Raw genomic sequence first — 20,787 nt, forward strand, 5'->3', positions numbered from 1 at the left:
AATGAAGAAAAAGAAATTTATGTTTTATGGAGTTCATAAGAAGGGAATATGACATCAATCTCCAGGGCTGTGCCATTAGAAAAATTAATAAATGATGAGGAGAGAGTAAGTATGCAACCCCTTCAACATCCCCATAATATTTGCAGAAAAAAGAAAGTGTTTCGACTATACGCAATTTAGGAATGATCTTAATTCTGTGGGCCATAAGATTGGGGCTGTAAAAAGCAGTGGAGTGAAACCGTCTGATGGTTGACATGGGATAAAGGAAAAATTAATGTTCTCTATCACATTAGGCTCTCTGCTTCCTCCCCCACCCACAGCAAGGAGAAAAAAGAGTGTGGAAGAAATGCATGACATTCTCAAGTCATTTCCTGGGCAGTGACTGACCAGTTTCTGTGGAGGAATTCCAGAAATAGGCCAATTCCAAGATTTCCAGCCGGTTCAGGCTGATAAGAAATATGCAGAATCTTAGTTCCATAAATACATGTGGTCTGCAATTAGCAGTCTATCCTTAACAGCACACTGCATTCTAATTCGATTCAGAGAGTGTATTTAAGCACTTACCATATGGAAGGAACACTGTTCGTTTCGGAGGCAAAGCTGAGTGATCTTGACATGATCCCTGCCCTCAAGAAGTTTATAATCAAGGAGGTGAGATGACATTTTCTTTCCCAAACTAAATCAGACCAGAAAGATTCATTGAACTCTAAAAATGCATGGCTGAGACAATAGAGAATGAGTTAGGACAATAGGATTTATTTCCACGGCTCAGTATGCCAGACGGTTTTTTTTTCTTTTTTCATGTAGATATAATTTTAATATTCCTTTACTGACATTTTGCTCTCTACGTTCTGTCCCTCCCTCTCACCACTCCTTCCTCCAGGAGACAGCAGGTAATATGATATGGGTTGTACATGTGCTATCATGTTTATGATATCATGATATCATAATTCCATGTTCATCATGTTGTGAAAGAAGATACACATTGCTTACACTAGAGAAAAATTCATGGAGGAAATAAAGAATAGTATGCTTCAATCTACATTCAGATTATTTCTGTTCATTATGGGGATGGATAGATTTTTTTTTTGTCCCTTGGAGTTGTCCTGGATCCTTTAATTGCTGATAATAGTTAATTAATTCACAGTTGATCATCGCATATTATTGGTGTTACTGTATACCATGTTCTTCTGGTTCTGTTCATTTCATTTTGTCTCACTTCATGTTTTTCCAGGATTTTTTGTGATTGTATAGTTTGCCATTTCTTATGGCATGATATTATTCTTTTACAATGATTTAGTACAATTTGTTCAACCAATCCCCAATTGATAGACATCCTTCCATTTCTAGTTCTTTTCCACTACAAAAAGAGCTGCTATAAATATTTTTGTACAGGTAGATCCTTTCCTCCTATTTTTTTTTTATCTCTTTGGGGTGTAGGCTTAGTGGTAGAATTGCTGGGTCAAAAAATATTCCAGAAGTTTCAAACTGTTTTTGTGTCATGGGCCCCTCTGGCAGCCTGGTGAAACCTATGTGCTTCTTCTCAGAATAATCTTTTTAAGGCAGAAAACAAAATACATAAAATTACAAAAGATGCTGAAATGTGGCTATCAAAATGTAAGACAAATTCACTGACTCCTTAAAATCTGTTCATGGACTTCAGATTAAGAATTCCTAGACTAACTAAATATATCATAAAATATAAATACATAAAAGAATTAAAAATACTATAAGAGAGCCAAGTAGGGAGATTTTTTTTTTCTGATTTAGGGAATTGGGGAAATTTTCAAAGAAGTACCATTTGAGCTGGGCCTTGAGGGATAAATAGGAATATGTAGGGATGGCAAAGGAAAAAACTAAGCACAAATAGTAAAAAATAAATCATATTTAAGAAGCAGTTTAGGATTGCTAGCAAAAATAACAGAAAATCTCACTTCAAGCAAATATGGAAATAGGAAGCATTTCGCAATAATATCCTACAAATTGTGCTCATTGTTTTATCTTCCTGTCAAGGCCAAGTGACTGGTTCAAAGGGAAGGATGATCTCCCTCCAAGATACTGCTAGAAAGAATCAAGAATATATTGCTTCAGAAGAGTGCAAAGTTCTAATCACTGCAACCTTGTCCCAGAAATATAAGCTCATGTTTTTAATACTAACATTCTGCTGGGTTTTTTGGCTATAAGTCATGGAACATTATAATTTTCAAAGAATTAAAAATGATTATCATGCTGGAGGCAATGGAAAAGTGCTTGGTGGGTTTAAGCTGGATATATAATTAGGATCTTCAAAGATTGGAGTAAGGAATGTCATCCAGGAGATTAAGATGGGCTTGTTATGTGAGGAGCATTGGGGATGACCCAAGCATGGTACATGGACTTGTGATGTCATAAGAAAGTGAGGAAGGGCCCCAAACATCAAATGGATCCCCATATCAAATCAATGGGAGGATATGGATAGGCAGATATAAAAAGGTCAAAATCTGCATCATTGTAAGTTACGTTGATTTGATCAAAGATCCTTTTGAGTATGTTCAGAGGATAGAAGCAAGGGCAGGTAATGGCAGATGGATACAAAAACATGACACGGTCCTGTTAGAACCATGTCAAGGGTGTTAAAGTAGTGTTTCAAGTGAAGGTAGAAAGGAATGCTCCCACCAGAAAAGGGTGTGTGTGTGTGTGAATGTGTTTTAAAATATATATGGAAGGAGGAGGATTGATGAAGGAATGGGGTCACTGTTTGGGGTGGATGGGATGATGCTAAATGACTAAAGAGATATGGTAGACCTAGTCATTTCTCATTGTCTTGCATTTCCTTTGCTTAGGAGAATAATCTTTGAATCAAAGCCTATAGACTAAAAAGAGAGCAGACAGTTGAAACTCTAGATGAATTAGGAGGTAGCAAGAGATCATCTAATTCTTAATGAGTTGATTACTAGACCCAGATAGACTACCTCAAAGGCTAGAGAGAAAACTAATTAATGTGATTGCTGAATTAATGGCAGTCAATGATCTTTGAGAGATTGTGGAAAGCAGGGAAGATCTGTAGAACTGGAAGTTTTCAAAATAGGAAAAATATCACCATATCAAAAAGGGGAAGAGGATAGAATCTGCTTACTATAGGCCAATGCGTTCTGAATTTGATTATTGTCAAGATTTTGGAATGGTTGGTGAATATCTAGAATAAAAAGAATCATCATAATTTGATTTCATAGTAATAATAGCTGACATTTGTAGAAAGCTATTTAGATTTCCAAAATCCCTTAATCAGTGATCTTGAGTGACTTTCACAATTATCCTATGTAGTAGATGTTAATGCAATCCTCATTTTATAGAAGAGGAAATGGGAGAGTCAGAGCAATTAAGAGACATTCATAGGATCATACATCATTTTACAGATAGGGTATCTGAGTCAAAGCAGTCCTATTCGCCACTTTCTCCTCTCTCCTCCCAAAGCTGACAAGCAATTCCACTGGATTATACATGTATCATTGTTCAAAACCTATTTCCTTGTTATTCTTTAACATCAAAACCCTAATCACATCCCCATCGTACTACATGGTTGATCATATATTTTTTTAATGCATTTCTGGTTCCACAGTTCTTTACCTGGATGTGGATAGCGTTCTTTCTCATAAATTCCTCTGGATTTTTCTGGGTCATGGTATAGCTATTGGTAAAAAAGTCCATTGCATTCGATTGTGCCACAGTGTATTAGTCTCTGTGTACAATGTTCTCCTGGTTCTGCCCCTTTCGCTCTGCATCAATTCCTGGAGGTTGTTCCAGTCTACATGGAACTCCTCCATTTTATTATTCCTTTGAGCACAATAGTATTCCATCACCAATATATACCACAGTTTGTTCAGCCATTCCCCAATTGAAGGGCATCCCCTCCTTTTCCATTTTTTTTACCATCACAAAGAGCGCAGCTATGACTATTTTTTACATGTCTTTTTCCTTATTATCTCTTTGGGGTACAAACCCAGCAGTGTTATGGTTGGATCAAAGGGCAGACAGTCTTTTATTGCCCTTTGAGCATAGTTCCAAATTGCCCTCCAGAATGGTTGGATTAATTCACAACTCCACCAGTTGTGTATTAGTGTCCCAATTTTGCCACATCCCCTCCAACATTTATCACTTTCCTTTGCTGTTATATTGGCCAGTGTGTTAGGTGTGAATATTATTTATTTTAACAACAGGTTGTTGTGAGAAAAATTCCCATAATATTTGTAAAATGTTTTGTAAACTTTAAAGTGCATGTAAATGTTAACTATTATTACAATGAGATATGATCAAAACTGGAGGCTGTTAGGTGGTACAGTGGATGAGAGTGCTAAGCCTGGAGTTCAGAAGATTCACCTTCATGAGTTCAAATCTAGCATCACTTACCAACTGTGTGACACGGGGCATGTCATTTAACCTTGTTTGCCCTAGTTTCCTCATCTTTCAAATGAGCTGGAAAAGGAAATGCCAAACCACTCCAGTATCTTTGCTGAGGGAACCCCAAATGGGGTCACAGAGAGTCAGACATGACTAAAAAAATGACTGAAAGTAATTAAAACTAGAAGGGTGCAGTACTGGTTGGATGGCTTGTCCCAAAGAGCATTATTAATGCTTTGATATTTCCTTGGAAGGAGGTATTCAACAAAGTGCTTTTGTGATTTATCCTTGGCCCTGTGCTATTTAATAAGTTTTATGAATAACTTGAGTAAAGACATAGATGACATATTGTCTCAATCCTGGGTTCAAAGGATTCCAAAAGTTTGACATAATGGAACATGTTTATGATTGGTTTGCTGGCACAATCTTTTTTGAAGGATGCATAAATATAGAAGAGTTAGTTTCCAAGGGGCTCTAAGTAACTATAGTTACTTCTACATAGTTGCTTCATCCCAGTCAGCCATAAGACATGGGGGAATGTGATAGATGGCCCTACAAGGTTGCCGTATGCAGATTGGGACTTCTATTAGTGCCAAGGGAATTATACAAAGATTAAGCAGGGTTTCTAGGGAATGGACCATAGATGAAAGCTTGAGATCAACCCAAGCAAGGTGGTATTTGCCACATAGAGCATTTTTTTCCTGAAAAATACTAGGTTTTATTCACACCCCAGTGGTAAACAATAGCCTTACTAGGATGACTAAGTTTCTTTGTAGATCACTAGGTCACATTAAAATACAAAAATCCATAAACAAGCAGACAGTTACGAACATTAGATGTGGTCTTACTGGAAATTCTTAACCGTATACTAGTCTCTTCTCAAATCAATTTTCAAAATGCTTTTGTCTCCTAGTTAGCACAAGCCACTGCATTTCTCTAACAAAGTAATGAAGGCACAGTTAGTGCAAGCAGACTTAAACCCATTCAACTACTGGGCTAAAAAAATACTTTGCTTGGTTCTTCAGAAGGATTTCTTTTTTCTAAACCAATATTTGTCTCAAATACCTGTTTGGATAATTTTTGCAGCTGCAGTCTAATAGCTACACGACAAAAGACTTCACAAGAACCAAACTATGTAGCAATGGGCATGTGTTAGGGGATTCACTGCATTCTACATATCTGGCAGAAATTATAATATGAAAATGCTAGGTAGAATGAACCTATAGTTTGAACTGGTCCTAAAATGTTCATTTTTCTTTTTTTCCCCCTTTTTAAACAAACATTTCTTACTTGATTCTACTAAGAAAATATAAATCATAAGGCTGTAAGTAACTACTAGTTGTGTTTAGGATGGGACAGCGCAGTAATCCTCCTGACCACAGCGCACACTGCTCACTGCTGCTTGCACTTGACTGGCTTTGGATTTTTCTTTGGATCATATTCTGGATCATTTTCCTCATCAGCTTCTTTTTCCCTTTCCTCATCATCAGCCTCTTCACCTTCTTCATCATAATCATCATTATGGTTTTCAGTAGCTTCCCCTATGAAGTATAATACTGATATTGGGACAATACACTCACATAAAAAAGTGACCAATCTTGAAGTCTGTAGCAAGGATAGCCTCTGCATCATCATCCGGGTCTCCACTCTCAGGAACTTCGGGAGGAGAAAAGAAATTGAAGAAAGAATCATTGGAAATTTTTTGTCACAGTTTGAACAGTCCCACATCCTTTGTGTTTCTTCTTCTTACTAATAGTTTTTAAAGTAACATTTTCCCCTTTTTCCCAGTCTACCTTACACTCTGTGCAACTCATAATTTCTGGTCCATCAAAGGAGAAGGGATCAGAATCATCTGGCTCTGACCGCATACGATATGTCTTCATCAACACCTCATTTGTGAAATATTTGTTGGGTTCAAAGTGAAATTCTACCGTAAATCTCATAGGCTGTCCAGCATCTGAGAACTTCACTTTAATATCTTTCAAATGCTTCAGAATAGGTTCATCATGTTCCTGAACCATATCACTGAGCAAATCAACATTTTTAAAAACAGACAGCCAAAATTCAGGAGTTCCTTTAGGGTCTTCTTTTTCTTCATCTTTTTTCTCTTCTTCAAGTTTAGCCTTCTCTTTCATTTCCTGTGAAATGTCTTCATCATCTGGTTTCCACTCACATTCTTCCTCTATAGGTTCATAAATTGCATTGATGATTTCCCTTCTCTTATCAAAAAGTGGCTGGTAAAGAACAGTCTACTTTCTTTCAAGAGCATGAACTTCCTCACAGAACTTGGCTTCTATCTGTGCACATTTCACCTGAAGGTTTTTGAGGACATTCACCCTTCACTTACCTACTTTTGGCAAGCTCTCAATGTATCTGGTAGATGTTCCCACTAAACCATCCAGTCTTTCCTGAAGAGCTGCAAGAATTTGAGGATTTTGCATCACCTGAACTGTCAGTTGACGGACTTTGCTATTTGCATCTTCACCAGGTTCTTCTTCTACTTCTTCAGCATCCTCCACATCTTGTTGGTCAAGTTCAATCTCTGCCATGTTGTAAGACCTCCAAATATGAGAACTGCACCTGCTGCGGAAACCAAGAGGTCGCGGAGATGGCAGCAGCGGGCAGTGGCAATGGCGGGAGGAGACCCACCACAAAGAGCATTTTTGCTACTTTGGTGCTGGCCGTTGGGCATATTCCTGAAGTCAGAGGGATAACTACAGACCTGAGAAGCTGTCATGGCTCTCACTCTGGACCTAATGCCATAACTCATGCTTAACAAATTTGCAGATGACACAAAGTTAGGAGAGATAATTAACATATTACATGAAAAGATTCCAAATATCCAAATAGGCTAGATTGATGTGTTTAATTTAAAGTGATGAAATTTAATTGTGATAAATTTAAAGCTATTTGAATTTGTGTTTAAAAATCATCTTCCTAACTAAAGAATTTCTTGCATTATTATTAGCAAGTAATAAAGATTTGGAAAATGCTATTAAAAGAAATTCCATTAAAAATAACAAAAATGATCAGATTTTTGGGAATTAATCTAGTTAGGTTAGAAATGTACAAAATCCATATAAGGACAACGCTAAGGATTTTATGGAATAATGACTAAAATAAAGGAAGATCTCAATACTTCTAGAGCCTTTCAATGTCTATGGCTGGACTGGATGTATGTGCTAAAAACGATGAAACTCTCCAATTAATATATACGCATATATACATATATACACAATACACATCTGTGTGTGCATATGGCACTAGCAGATGCCAAACACAAAAAGTAGGACCTCATTTTGCACTATCAACATACTTGAAGACACTTTGCATAAGTTGAAAATTGTGCATAATAGTAAAGTCTATTCTTTAATAAGTATTTCTTATGCAAATATGTCTAGGCACTTTATGATTTTTCCTAGGTTTATCAGAGCTACCAGCAATAATACTCTGGTACATTGGGGCCATTATTCTTGACAAAATGACATTAATGAAACAAAGAGAAGCACTGCTCTGATGCAGCCATGACTTGTTACAAGTGATGGCTCCAGACAAATACTGATGCACTTATTATTTTATAATATAATTTCATCAACTGGTCAACATTTATTCATATAGTAAGTGCCAGGCACTGTGCTAAGTGTCACCTACACACAAAAAAGCTAAAAGACAATCCCTACCCTCAAGAAGCTAACACTCTGTGATCTTGTGAGCCATCCATTGCATTGTTTTGCATCCCATATTAGCTCTAAAGTATCCAGTACTGAGCAAAAAGGATCTATGGAATAAGACAGAGTTGTTGTTATTGTCATTCAATCCTTTTAGTTATATCCAACTTTTGGGGGTTTTCTGAGCAAATATATTTTGAAGTTATATTGGCAAAGACACTGGAGTGGTTTGCTGTTCCTTCTCCAGCTCATTTTATAGATGAGGAAACTAAGGTAAACAGGGTTAAATGATTTGCCTTATAAGTATCTATGGCCAGATTTGAACTTGAGTCTTCCTGACTCCAGATCCAGTGCTCTATCCATTGCAACATCTAGCTGTTCATTAGGATAAAGATTCATCTAAATGTTTAGAAATGATCATTACTTGATAAGCCTGTGGAACTGAAAAAGATGAGGAAAATAATTATTTAGCAAATGCAATTAAGAAAATTATTTGGCAATATGGTCAGAAAGAGTTAGATCTCCATCTCATTTTATCTCCCTCAATGAAACCTCTCCTAGATGACAACTTTAAATGTAAGAAAGACCTATTTAAAATAGGAAGATAGAGAAACAAATATACTTTTTCATTCTTGGAGGAATTGAAAACTTAATGTATTGGGGAGAGGAAACAATCTGGCAATATTTAGGAAATTTAAAAATAATCATACCCTTTGATCTATTAATTTTATGACTGGATATATATAACCTGAAAGTGTTAACAAAAAATAAAATCTATCTTTTTTATCTAATTACTTTTAACTGAAAAAACCCCCAATAACCCCAAAACCTGGAAGAAGCTTAAATATTCAACAATAGGGGAATGGTGAAATGCATTTTGATATATTAATGTAATGGAATAATATAGCACAATTGAGGAATACACCTAAAACTGAAAAAAATACCTTCGTGAAGTAATGCAAAACTAAAAAGAAAGCAGAACCAGATGAAAAGATTAAATGCTAATAGGTAGAAGAATGAATAATAACAAATGGGCAAATAAGAAAGGGGTGACTAAAAAGCTATGACATTTTATATGCTGAAATTAATTTAAATATAAATTATTTATAAAGCAAATTCAATTAGTTGTGTTGATGCTTAATATTAAGTTAATAATAAAGCATTAAGATCAGCTTTACAAGAAAAAGTAATCACAACCTGACAGCATTTCATTTGAAAAAGATTCGGGGTAATAGGGGATCACAAAATCAATGTAAATGGAAAATGTGATATGGTAGCCTTAGGCTACATTGAGAGATATAGTGTCTAGGACTAGGGAAGTCAAAAGTAGCTGGTGTATGATGTTCAATTCTGGGTGTCATGTTTTAGAAAGGATGCTGATAAACTAAAAAGAATTCAAACCAGGGTAATTAAAATGATGAAAAATCTCAAAATTGAGGGAATGAATGAAAAAATAGGTTCACCCATGAACTGTTGGTACAGTTGTGAACTGGTCCAACCATTCTGGTTGACAATTTGAAATTATGCCCAAAAGACTATAAAATTTTTGATCCATCAATATCATTACTGGGTCTATATCTCAGAGATCAAAGAAAAAGGAAAAAAATCTTCTTATATATACAAAAATATTTATAGCAGCTCTTTTTGTGTTGACAAAGAATTGGAAATCAAGGAGATACTTATCAACTAAGTAATGGCTGAACAAGTATTGACATGTGATTATGATGGAATGCTATTGTGCTATAAAAAATGATGAAAAACATGACAAGACCTTAATGAACTGATGTAGGGGAAATGAGAAGAATTGGGAGATCATTGTGTACAGTAACAGCAATTTTATAATAATGATCAACTGTGAAAGACTTGGATTCTCTAGTCCAGGACAGTGATCCAAGACAATTCCAGAGGGTTCATGGTGAAAAAAATGCTATCCATCTCCAGAGAGAGAACTGATAAACTCTGAGTGCAAATTGAAGTATAATTTTCTAACTTTATTCTTTGTGCATTTAAAAAATATGGATTATATGAAAAATATTCTTTCCATAATCAATATCATTGCTTGCCTTCTCAGTGGGTAAGGGAGGGGATGGGAGGAAAGAGGGCATTTTGGAGCTCAGGATTTAAAATGAAAAGGATGTCAAAAATAAATAAAAAATTAATTAGAAAATTAATTTCATTTTTAAAAAAATGTCTCAAAATAATGCCACATAAGAATCAATTGCAGGAATTTGAGTTTTTTATCTAGAGAAAGAGAAACTTAGGGACAACATGAGGGAGAATTAGTATGGTAGAATGGAAAGAACAATGAGTTTGAAATAGTAAATTTGTGTTAACTAGTATGTCACTTAACTTCTTTGGGCCTCAGTTTCTTCATCTATAAAATGAAGTGTTTGGCAGTGGAAGCTTGTCAACTCCTGGAGGGGGGAGGGAACAGGGAAGAGGGAAGGGAGACAACATGAAACATATAACTTTGGAAAACTTATGTATAAATTTGTTAGTGGAATAAAATAAATAAAGATAACATTTAGGGGGGGGGATGAAGGGTTTGTATTGGATCGCTGAAGTTCCTTCAAGCTCTAAATTGATGATATTTTAATTCCTATCATAAATGTAGTATAGAAAGTATGCTCCTCTGATTCAAATCTTCAAGTATTTAAAGGCTTGGAATATAGAAGAGAGATTAGACTTGTTCTCAGTACAGAATTACAAATGATAGTTGTGAATTGTAGAAAAATCTAATTAGGCCAGACTTTGAATATGTTCAGTTGAAGTACAGGCTCTGGGTTTACTCTGTCAATCCCACTGGTAGTGGCACGTTGGATACTCAGAGCTTGGCTCTCCCCTCAGGTGTCTTAGGGGTAACCCTGAGGGATTGGGAGGAATGTTCAATACTCTTGTTCATGAACTCTCATCTGTTGTCTCCATCCTCCAATTTAACATCTCCCTGTATCAATTGGACTAGTTGGTCCCTTCAGAATATCAATGGACATCCATGAACACTTGCAAAGGGATGTTTTCTGAAAAATTATTCAAAGGTTAGAAGTATAAAAATCTTTCTCCAAACCTTGAATATTTTCTCAACTCTACCCCAATTGGTCCCTAGATAGAGAAGACTAACTTACAGTGATAATTCATTTCTGGGAGTGTTTGGTCAATGTCTTAGCCATCAGGTCTTTGTTGCTAGCCTGGGTCAGTTAGGCTGCCCCTTAGGGCTGGCTCCTCACTGGAATCAGCTGACTTCTGCTCTCAGCTACAATTGCTAGAACTCTTTTGCATCTTCTGTCCTTTTGAAGTTCATTGTAATCTTGCCTGTTTGTCTTTCTCTAAAACTCATTCACATATAAGATCAGGAAAAATAAACCCAGAAGAGACAAACGGAAATTGTTCATGGCCATATGGTACCCTGGTAGGAAGAGTAGGCAGCTAGCATCTTTTTCCCCACTAGGAGGCTATTTATGTTTCTTCTTCTCCTTCCTTCAGGACCTTGTAGAGATGGGAGAGAAAGCTTGCATCTCCTTAAGCTTCTTGTACATAATTTAGTTTTGGTTTAGTAAGCAGTAAAAAGGCTTTTTTTGTCACCATGCAGTGAGCTGAAAGGAAATATGACCCCGAATTGGGATAGAGGGGGCCCTCTACCATGCCCTTCCATCAGCAAGTTCATCAAGCCTCTATGTGGGTTGATACCAGGTGAAGAATATAGTACATACCAGTGATATCACACTCAAATAGAACTGGGGCTACTAATCCATACATAAGGATTCCTGCTGGATGAATATTGACTTAAAAAAAACACGTTAATACTCTGTAATACTGCATTTTTATTTATTTGTTAGATGATGCAGTGGGTAGAGAGCTGGCAGACCTGAGTTCAAATATGGCTTCAGGCCCTCACTGGCTATATGATTTTGGGTAAGCCACTTTAACCTGTTTGCCTCAGTTTCCTCATCTGCAAAATGGGGATATTAGTATCACCTTCCTCCCAGGATTATTGTCTCGAGGATCAAATGAGATTATATTTGTAAAATGTTTAGCCCAATGCCTTGCACATTTTGTTGTATGGTTGTCTCAGTCATGCCGGACTCTTCATAACCCCATTTGGTTTCTTTCTTAGCAAAAATGCTAGAGTAGTCTGCCATTTCCTTTTCCAACTCATTTTGCAAGTAAGGAAACTGAGGCAAACAAGATTAAATGATTTGCCCAGGGACAACTACTAATTATCTGAGGACATATTTGAACTGAGGAAGAAGAATCTTCCTGACTCCAGGTCAGCTCTCTATTCATTTGTGCTACCTAGAAGTCTACCTGGCAGATAGTAAGCACTATATAAATATTAATTATTGTTATTGTTATTTTCCAATTATATTTTAATCTGGTTCTAGTAATACTCTGGAGGGTTGCAGTGGAGTGTTTGACACCTCTGGTGTATACTTTAAGGACTGGGTCTTTATTGGCTAGTTTCTCCCATGACAAAGGTTTAAAATGTAATAATGAATATCTAAGATCATAAAAAATAGAAAACAACTTTAATAATACTGGATTAAGAAGTGCAAAATTTCAAAGTTATGAGGATAGCAAACATTGCCTCTGTAAATATCACAGAAAATTATCAATTGAAACAGAAAGGCTTTTTGCCCCCAGGTCAGCAATAACTAGGGTGAAGCTTCTAAATCCATCTCCTCCCAAGCCAAACCTCTTTATCATTTAAATAACAGCAGCAAAAAACCCCCAAACTCCCAAACTCCTTTTTTAAGGAGGCCAAACTGGTTCACCTGCTGCTAGAGAAGCTAACTGTGTATGAAGCCCGGGGTGTAATGAGGGGAGCAGGAATAATCACTCCTCTCCAGCAACAACCACTCACTGCCCAAAACCAGCCTGCTCTTGTTGTTCAGTTGGTTGTCACATCCTACTCTTTGTGTTTCTTGGCAAAAGATACTGGAATGGTTTACCATTTCCTTTTCCAGTTCATTTTTTTCCAGATGAGGAAACTGAGGCAAACAAGGTTAAGTGACTTGCCCAAGGCTACACAGTTTGTGAATGTCTGAAGCCAGATTTTAACCCAGATCTTCTTGATTTCAGGCCCAGAGAGAGAAGAAACTCATGTATCATTGTGGCCAAAGAATTCCACCCTTACTGGTGATGTGTTCTTAGCTTGTTTGGAGTTGGACAGCAACCTTATTCTGTTACTTGGATCCATCTCAAAATCTTTCCAATGTGATGGAATCAACTGCAGATTGGGCTGTGCTGGTGTAGGTTTTGGGAACTCAGGGTCCCTTCCATACCACAATGAGGTTTTAGAGTAGGAATTTGAGTCTTGGGTGACCCAAAGCACAATGGTGAGACGTATGGTGGGCACAAATAATCTACAGAATACTTCCAATTATGACCTACATTGAAAAAGTGGCAAACAGGTTATCACTGAGGACATTTGCTCAGAAGAGGAGGTGAACCATTTATGTGGAAGAAGAAAGGGGTGACAGATGGGCAGCCTTCATGCTCCATTGGTACTCCGTACATGCGAAAGGACCTAGAGGAATGCCTGCAGTATGTTACGTAAGTCTCCATAGGAGACCATATATAAGAATCACACAGTATGAAAAGGCACGGATAGGCTTCAATTTGTACCAGTGGAGAGAATACCCACATCGACGGGAAGTGACACTGATGTAAGAATGACTCAGATCATTGGAACTATCGAGGCAGGAAGAAGCCTAGAAAGTTCTCATCTTCCAGTAGTTCTCAATGCCAGGTCCATCCTTTTAACTCTTCTGCAAAAAAGGAAAGGAATAACAGTCCTAGGAGGTAGAGTTTAGAAGTCATTTAATTCTAATCCAAAAATTCCCGATTTTTTCAGATAAATAAATTGAGACCTAGAAAGGTTAGATGACTTTGTTTTAGGGCAGAGATAGATAGTATACATGGCTTGTAAGAGATAGGAGAGCACCACCTCCCAGGGTTAGCGTTCAATATTCTTCCACTGACATCATGATCTCTCTACCCTGATGTTTAAAGAGCTCAAATGGACTTTCTCAAGGTCACACAGGTAAAAAGAGAATTAACATTTAGGTTTCCTGACTCTCTTTAGTGTTGTTTTTGTTATACCCTATTTTACTCTCTTAAAATCCTAGTCCAAGTTTATGTGTATACTCTAAACCAGAGAATAAAGGCAAAATGTTTTGCCCTGCAACCACAGTTTGTATGAGTTATTTTAATTATGTAAAAATTCAAATCTACCAGGAGGAAGGGGGCTTCCTTCTAAAAATTTCCTGTAAAATGCTGAACATAAAGGAGAAAATTTATTACACACACAAGCAGGAAAAGTATTTACTAGAGAAAATATTGGTTAAATGAAGCTTGACATTTTTATTTGGAATTTAAAACATTTTTCTTTGGTAACTATATTCATTAGTTCAATCTGTTTGGTTTCACCCCAAATAGTGAAGAATAATAGTATTTCTGGTAATTATCTTCCTTCCTTTTCCATTGGGGGAGAGGGGAAGGGATCTTTCTATACTGATTACCTTAATTAAGTCCAGTGTTTGTGTAGCTCTGACCTCCTGTAAGCGACATTTTTGAGGTTTCTGCATGATGGTGTGGGTGGCCTAGACACACCAATGCCCTTGGTTCCGACATTCATAACATAACTCACACAGTATGTTTTAAAGAAGAGCTGATGCTGTTTTTTCTCCTCTTCAACTGTTTGTGAAATTTCAAGTCTAAACGTCAGTCTAAAAATAGGAAAATGGATGTGAAAAAAGATTTAATTATTCTAATTAGTCAATAATGAGGGTTGCCATATTCTCATTAGTCAGTGAAAGTTATTATAAAGACATTAACTAAACGAGAGAAAAGTTAGATTGAATGTCAGATGGTGGACCAAACTGCCATTCAATCTTCCATGTTTTATCCCAAGGCTCTGTTTTGATGTACTTTTACAGGGATCAGTTTTCTCTTGTGCTCAGCGTAGACCCAGAACATAGTAATAACACTGACAATCAAAGTGTCTCCTGTGCCAATCAACAAACATCAAAAGAGACACAATTATGTGTAAGGGCAGTATACTTGCTCTTAAGGAACTCACAGTCTAATATGGAAGGCAAGCTGTATTTCAATCAATCAACAATAATTTATTTAATGCTTACTATGTGTTAGGTGCAGGAGTACTGGGGATCCAAAGATGGAGGTAAAAAATCCCTCCCTAAAGGAATTTACATTTTATTGGGGAAGACAACATATAGATCTAGATATGTTGTTTGGTCATTTTTTAGCTGTGTCCATCTTTGTGACCCTTGTGTGATCTTTTTGTGGGTTTTCTTGGTAAAGATACTGGAGTGGTTTGCCATTTCCTTCTCCAGGTCATTTGACTGATGAGGAAACTGAAGCAAACAGGGTTAAGGAACTTGGCCAGGGTCTCAAAACTAGTATAATTCTTGACTTCAAGTCTGGTTCTCTATCTACTGTGCTGCTTAGCTGTCCCAGATATAGATGTAGAGATGGATGCTTACAAAATAAGTAAAAGGTAATTTTGGGAACCTGGTATAAATATCAAGAAAGTTTTCATGTTGAAGGTAGTGATCAAGTTAAGTCTTGAGTGGAACCGGAGAATCTAAGAGATAGAATTGAAGGATTGTATTCCAGGCATGAGGGACAAGCAATGCAAAGAAAGGCCAAGAAACAGGCAAAGGAATGGTATATTGGTCAAGGTTGGGAAGGTGTTTTTCTTTTACTCTAGCTTAAATGAATGGGGGAGTGACAGTAAAGCCATTTGGATAGCTGTATGGAGGATGGGTTGAAGTGGAGAGAAACCAGGAAGAGGAGGCAGAGGAAGATCAATTAGGAAGCTATGGTATTCCAAGGGAAGAGATGTAAGTTTCAACACCAGTGCCTAGCACCCTGCTTGGCATGCATGTAGTAGGAACTTGATAAATTATTGATGATTGGCTAATAGAAAGACATTTGCAGTCTTCCTCCCTTCCTCCCCCCTTTCTCTCCATAATAAATAAGGATCTTTTGCATCTTGTTTATCAAGGAACAGATGTGGTGAAAAATGTATTTTAGGAAATTAATGCCACATTGGTGCACAGGATGAATTGGGGAAGAAAAGACTTAGAAGCAGGAAACTAATTAGTTAGGCATTAATTAAGTTCCTACTGTGTTCCAGGCACTGTGCTAAAAAAAAGATACAAGGTAAGTGAAAGACAGCCCATGTTCTCAAGGAGTAAAGGCTCTAATTTGAGAGACAACATGAAACAACTAAATACAAACAAGATAAATTACAGAATAAACTGAAGATAATCAATAGAGGAAAGGTGATAGCATTAAGGGGGATTGGGAAAGGCTTCTTCCAAAACATTGGATTTGAGCTGGCACTTGAAGAAAGACAAAGAGGCTAGGAGGTGGAGATGAGGAGGGAAAACATTCCAGGTATGAGAGATGCCAGTGGAAATGCCCACTATTGGGAGAATGGTACAAAGGGCAGCAGGGAAGCCAATGTTATGACACTATCGAACATATGGAAAAAAATAAGATGTAAGGAGATTGGAAAGCTGTTGGGGGTGGGAATGACAGGTTATAAAGGACTTTCTTGGAATGTCAAACAGAAGATTTTATATTTGATCCTGGAGGTGATAGAGAGCCATTGGAATTTATTGAGGGTGACATATCAGACCTCTGCTTTAGGAAGATCAGTTTGACAGCTATGAATGGAGAATGTGGGAAGAAGCTTGACATAGGGGACTAATCAGCAGATTATTGAAATAGTCCATTTGTGAGGTGATGAAGGTCTCTACTGGGATGATGGCAGTCAGAGGAGAGAAGGGGGCATATGCAATAGATGTTACAAAAGAAGAAATGACAAGACTTAGTAACAGATTAGGTATGGGTAGGGAGAGAGAATGAGGAATTTGAGCATGAAACCAAGGTTTTGAGCCTGGGTATCTGGAAAGATGGCTGTGCTTTTGACAGTAATCACAGGATTTAGAAGAGGAAGGGATTGGGGGAGGAGATAATGAATTCAGTTTTGGACATATTGAGTTTAGGATGTCTATGAGATATCCAGTTTGAGAATAATAGTCAGTTGGAGAGAGAGAGAGAAATCTGGAGGTCAGCAGAGACATTAGAGCTTGATTAAATAGATTTGAGAATCATCAATATACATGTGATAATTGAAACCATAAGAATTGATGATATGATTGAGTGAAATGGTGTAGTGGGAGAAAGAGTTCCAGGAGAGAGTTTCAGGGGACATCCATAGTTAGCAAGTGTGACCTTGATAAAGATTCACCCAGGAGACTGAGAAGGAGCAGCCAGAGATAGGAACACGAGGCTAGAATAGTGTTAGGAAAACTTTGAGAGAAGAAAATATCAAGGAGAAGAAGGTGATTGACAGTGTCAAAGGCTGCAGAGAGGTCAAGAAAGATGAGAACTGAGAAAATCCATTACATTTGGCATTGGTAAGTTGGAAAGAACAGTTTTGGTAGAATAAAGAGATTGGAAGTCAAACTGCAGAGAGATGAGAAAAGAGTGAGAGAAAAGGAAGGGGTGCTCTCTATCAAAGACTGCCTCTTCAAGGAGTTTAGCCATACAAAAGGAGAGGGGGATAACTAGGGTAGATGGATGGAATAAATGAAGGTTTTTTGAGTTTGGGAGAAATATGGATGTGTGTAAGCAGTTGGGAAGTAGGTGATGTAAAGGAAAAGATTGAAGATAAGTGAGAGAATGGGAATGATAGCAGAGATCATCTGCTGGAGAAGGCAGAAGGGATGGGATTATTTATACAGAAAGAGAAGTTTACCTGGGCAAAAAAAGGGTCATATGTAACATGTATGTAACAGGAGTGAAGGTGAAAGTGGCATAAGGCATCTGGGAAGTGGGAAATGAAGAGGAGGGGAGGATAAGGCACTCTCAGTTATTTTTCTTAAATTTTTTTAGCTGAGAGGAGGAGGAGAGGGAGATCTATGGGAGGTTTGAGAAGGGATGAAAAGGTTTGGAATAACTTCTGTGGTGAATGAGGTAGTACGAGTGCTGAAAAGAAGCAAAACATTTATATGTACCTACTACAAGCCAAACACTGTGCAAATATTATATTATTTGAGTCTATTTGAGAGACTTTACAAATATTATTATATTATTTGAGTCAATTAGGGAGCTATAAAAGGATTGCCTTGCTGCTATGATGACCTAGTCAAGATATGTAACCTAAATTTGTAGTGGATCAGTCAGTATGGTTTCTTGATTATTCTCTAGCTTTGTTCAGTAGCAGATGAGTAGAAACAAAGATATGGTGGGAGTAATCCAGTAATCTAGATGTTTGGTAAGACAAGATTTTGAGTAGGGTAAAGATGCAAGAGACTCAAAAGAAGAGACAAGTAGAGAGTTGAATTGGTTCATCAAAGGTTTAAGATGGGGAAAGGAAGAGAATGAAGTCAAGTGCAGAAGTAATGACCTGGGTAGGAATTAAGAGGTTAATGAATAATAAATTAGGGGACTTGGTAAGGCTTGGGATCTCAAGACAGTGGGAAGGGAAGAATGACAGCAGATTGTGATCAGATAAAGGAAATTCAGAGTTCACAAAAAATGAAAGTGGTCCATGTTGGTGATGTCAAGATCAAAGGTATGACCGTCTTTATGTGTGGTTGAAGTGGGATTGTTAATGTAGATTTACCCAGTCAGAATAGCTATGAGTACTCACCTTCTAGAAAACTCCACATTCATCACAGAATATACACTATTTCTCTGAGCCTTAGTCACATGACCTTGGCAAAAAGGTATGATTAAATATAGCATTTTATTTTATTTTTTTAATGGAATCAATGAAAGGACTAAATACTATAGACAGAACATTCATCACATGGCTGCATGTGAAAGCTTTTCATAGCTTCTCCTAGATCCAGGCTACTCAAAACAGTATATAGACAATCTCCAAAGCTAAAAGTTATAGGAAAGACACAGTTGAGTTTGTTTAGCTCCATATAGCTACTTCTTTTGGAAATGGATTGCTAGAAATACAACATATCTGATTAATTAATTCTGTGATTTAATTTATGGCCTCTTGGGAGAGGGCTAATCTCTGAACAGGGGCGGGAGGTGTTTGGGAACTGGAGCTATTCCTCAGTTCTGTTATTTCTCCCCTAACAGTTTTCATGATCACCAAATCCACTCTCCAGTTGTTATTTGCCTCAATGTTCGTTGGTTGGGCTAATTCCAACAATTTCTCCCAGCTTGTTCATTGCTAGTGGAGCAGTGAGGTATTGGCAAGGATAGGCTAGACATGAGTGAGATTCAGTCTTCTCTTTTCACCTTCTCACCAGCCAGACCTTTTTGCTCTGTATCCTTGAATCCATTCCAATAGGTATCCAAGCTTGCTTGCTTCCTTATAAAGTTAGCAGTGGGGAGACTGATAAGTGAGTGGAGTGCAAAAACTACCTAATATCTATTAATTGGTATAATCTTTGAAGTAACGAGGGTCTTCTGGAATGCTTTCTGAGTGCTGTAGTCTCAGAGTATCCATCAACTCACATAATAAATCTGGGAGTTCGAAGACCATGATTGGCAATGGTTCTTCCAAGTGTTTATCTATGGGAAATCTGGACTGGAGAATCTCCCCATGGGCTCTCTCCTTAGGGAAGTTTGCCTGAATAAAAGAGGAAAACATCTGGCCACACTCGTCTATCACCACAGTTTTATAATACTAAATGGAAATCTTTGGGATGTCTAGAGAGAATTATCCATATGTTTCCAATTTATGGACCAGTATTATTGACTAACAATCAGCCCTTGCTTAAACTGTTCTAGAGATTGGTCTTTTAGACCATTTTGCAAGCTATCATTTCCCCTTCAAAAACTAATTTTAGCCTTTAGTATTGCCGAGTGTTGGTCTGACAAGATGATATTTGCAATGACAAATTGCGGTCCAAGGAGTCTGAGATGGAATGAAAATCTCTTCAACGTCCTGGTCAACCAACCTACTGAGGTTTAAGAAATCCTAAATACATGTTTCCCAATGTAAATCATGCCATTTTCTTTTGGAGGAAAACTTCTCTCTTTACAATAATTCTTGCTTATAAAGTTTTTTTTGTTTTGTTTTGTTTTAGTCTTGACTTGTGATTTCATCATTTTGGAGAATTCTTTCCATTGCCTCAGATTGGCAAATCACCTGCAATTTATGGTCTTAAAAACTCTCGTGGACTCTGAAAGGTTAAACTACTTGTCACAGATCACACAATCCAGAAGTCCATGAACTTAGGTCTTCTAAACTCCAAAGGTGATACTATAACAACTATGCAAAACAACCTCTAGTTTTTTTGATATGCTAATTATGAAACTGGTTTTTGAATGAATTTCACCCTTAGACCCCAAAAAGTACTTTTTTTTTTTTTAATAACCTTCTAAAGCTTTATGTGACATAAGGTACTATTGCTCTTTGGGTTGGCAACTTATTCTCCCAAGACTGTAAACTTTTTGAAGATCAGAAACAACATCTCATAAATAACCCCAGGATTCTGTTCTACAGATTATTTTACTGCCTCTCCAAGAACACTATTTAAGAAAAAACTTTAATCATTCTTTTTTTTAAATTTCTCTTCCCTTCCAACTTAAAATCAATACTGTTTATTGGTTCTGAGACAAAAGAGCAGTAAGGACTAGACAATGGCCCAAGGTCACACAGCTAGGAAGTATCTGAGATCAGATTTGAATCTAAGACCTCCTGTCTTTAGGCCTGGCTCTCAATCCACTGAGCCACCTA

General features: G+C 37.2%; 1 pseudogene; it reads right to left on the minus strand.

Annotated features, from left to right (window-relative positions):
- Positions 1-5,769: 5,769 nt before the first annotated feature.
- On the minus strand, positions 5,770-6,926 carry LOC100021409 (nucleosome assembly protein 1-like 1-A; annotated as a pseudogene).
- Between the last annotated feature and the right edge of the window lie 13,861 nt (positions 6,927-20,787).

The sequence above is a fragment of the Monodelphis domestica genome, chromosome 1 (assembly GCF_027887165.1).
Source record: "Monodelphis domestica isolate mMonDom1 chromosome 1, mMonDom1.pri, whole genome shotgun sequence".
NCBI lineage: Eukaryota > Metazoa > Chordata > Mammalia > Didelphimorphia > Didelphidae > Monodelphis > Monodelphis domestica.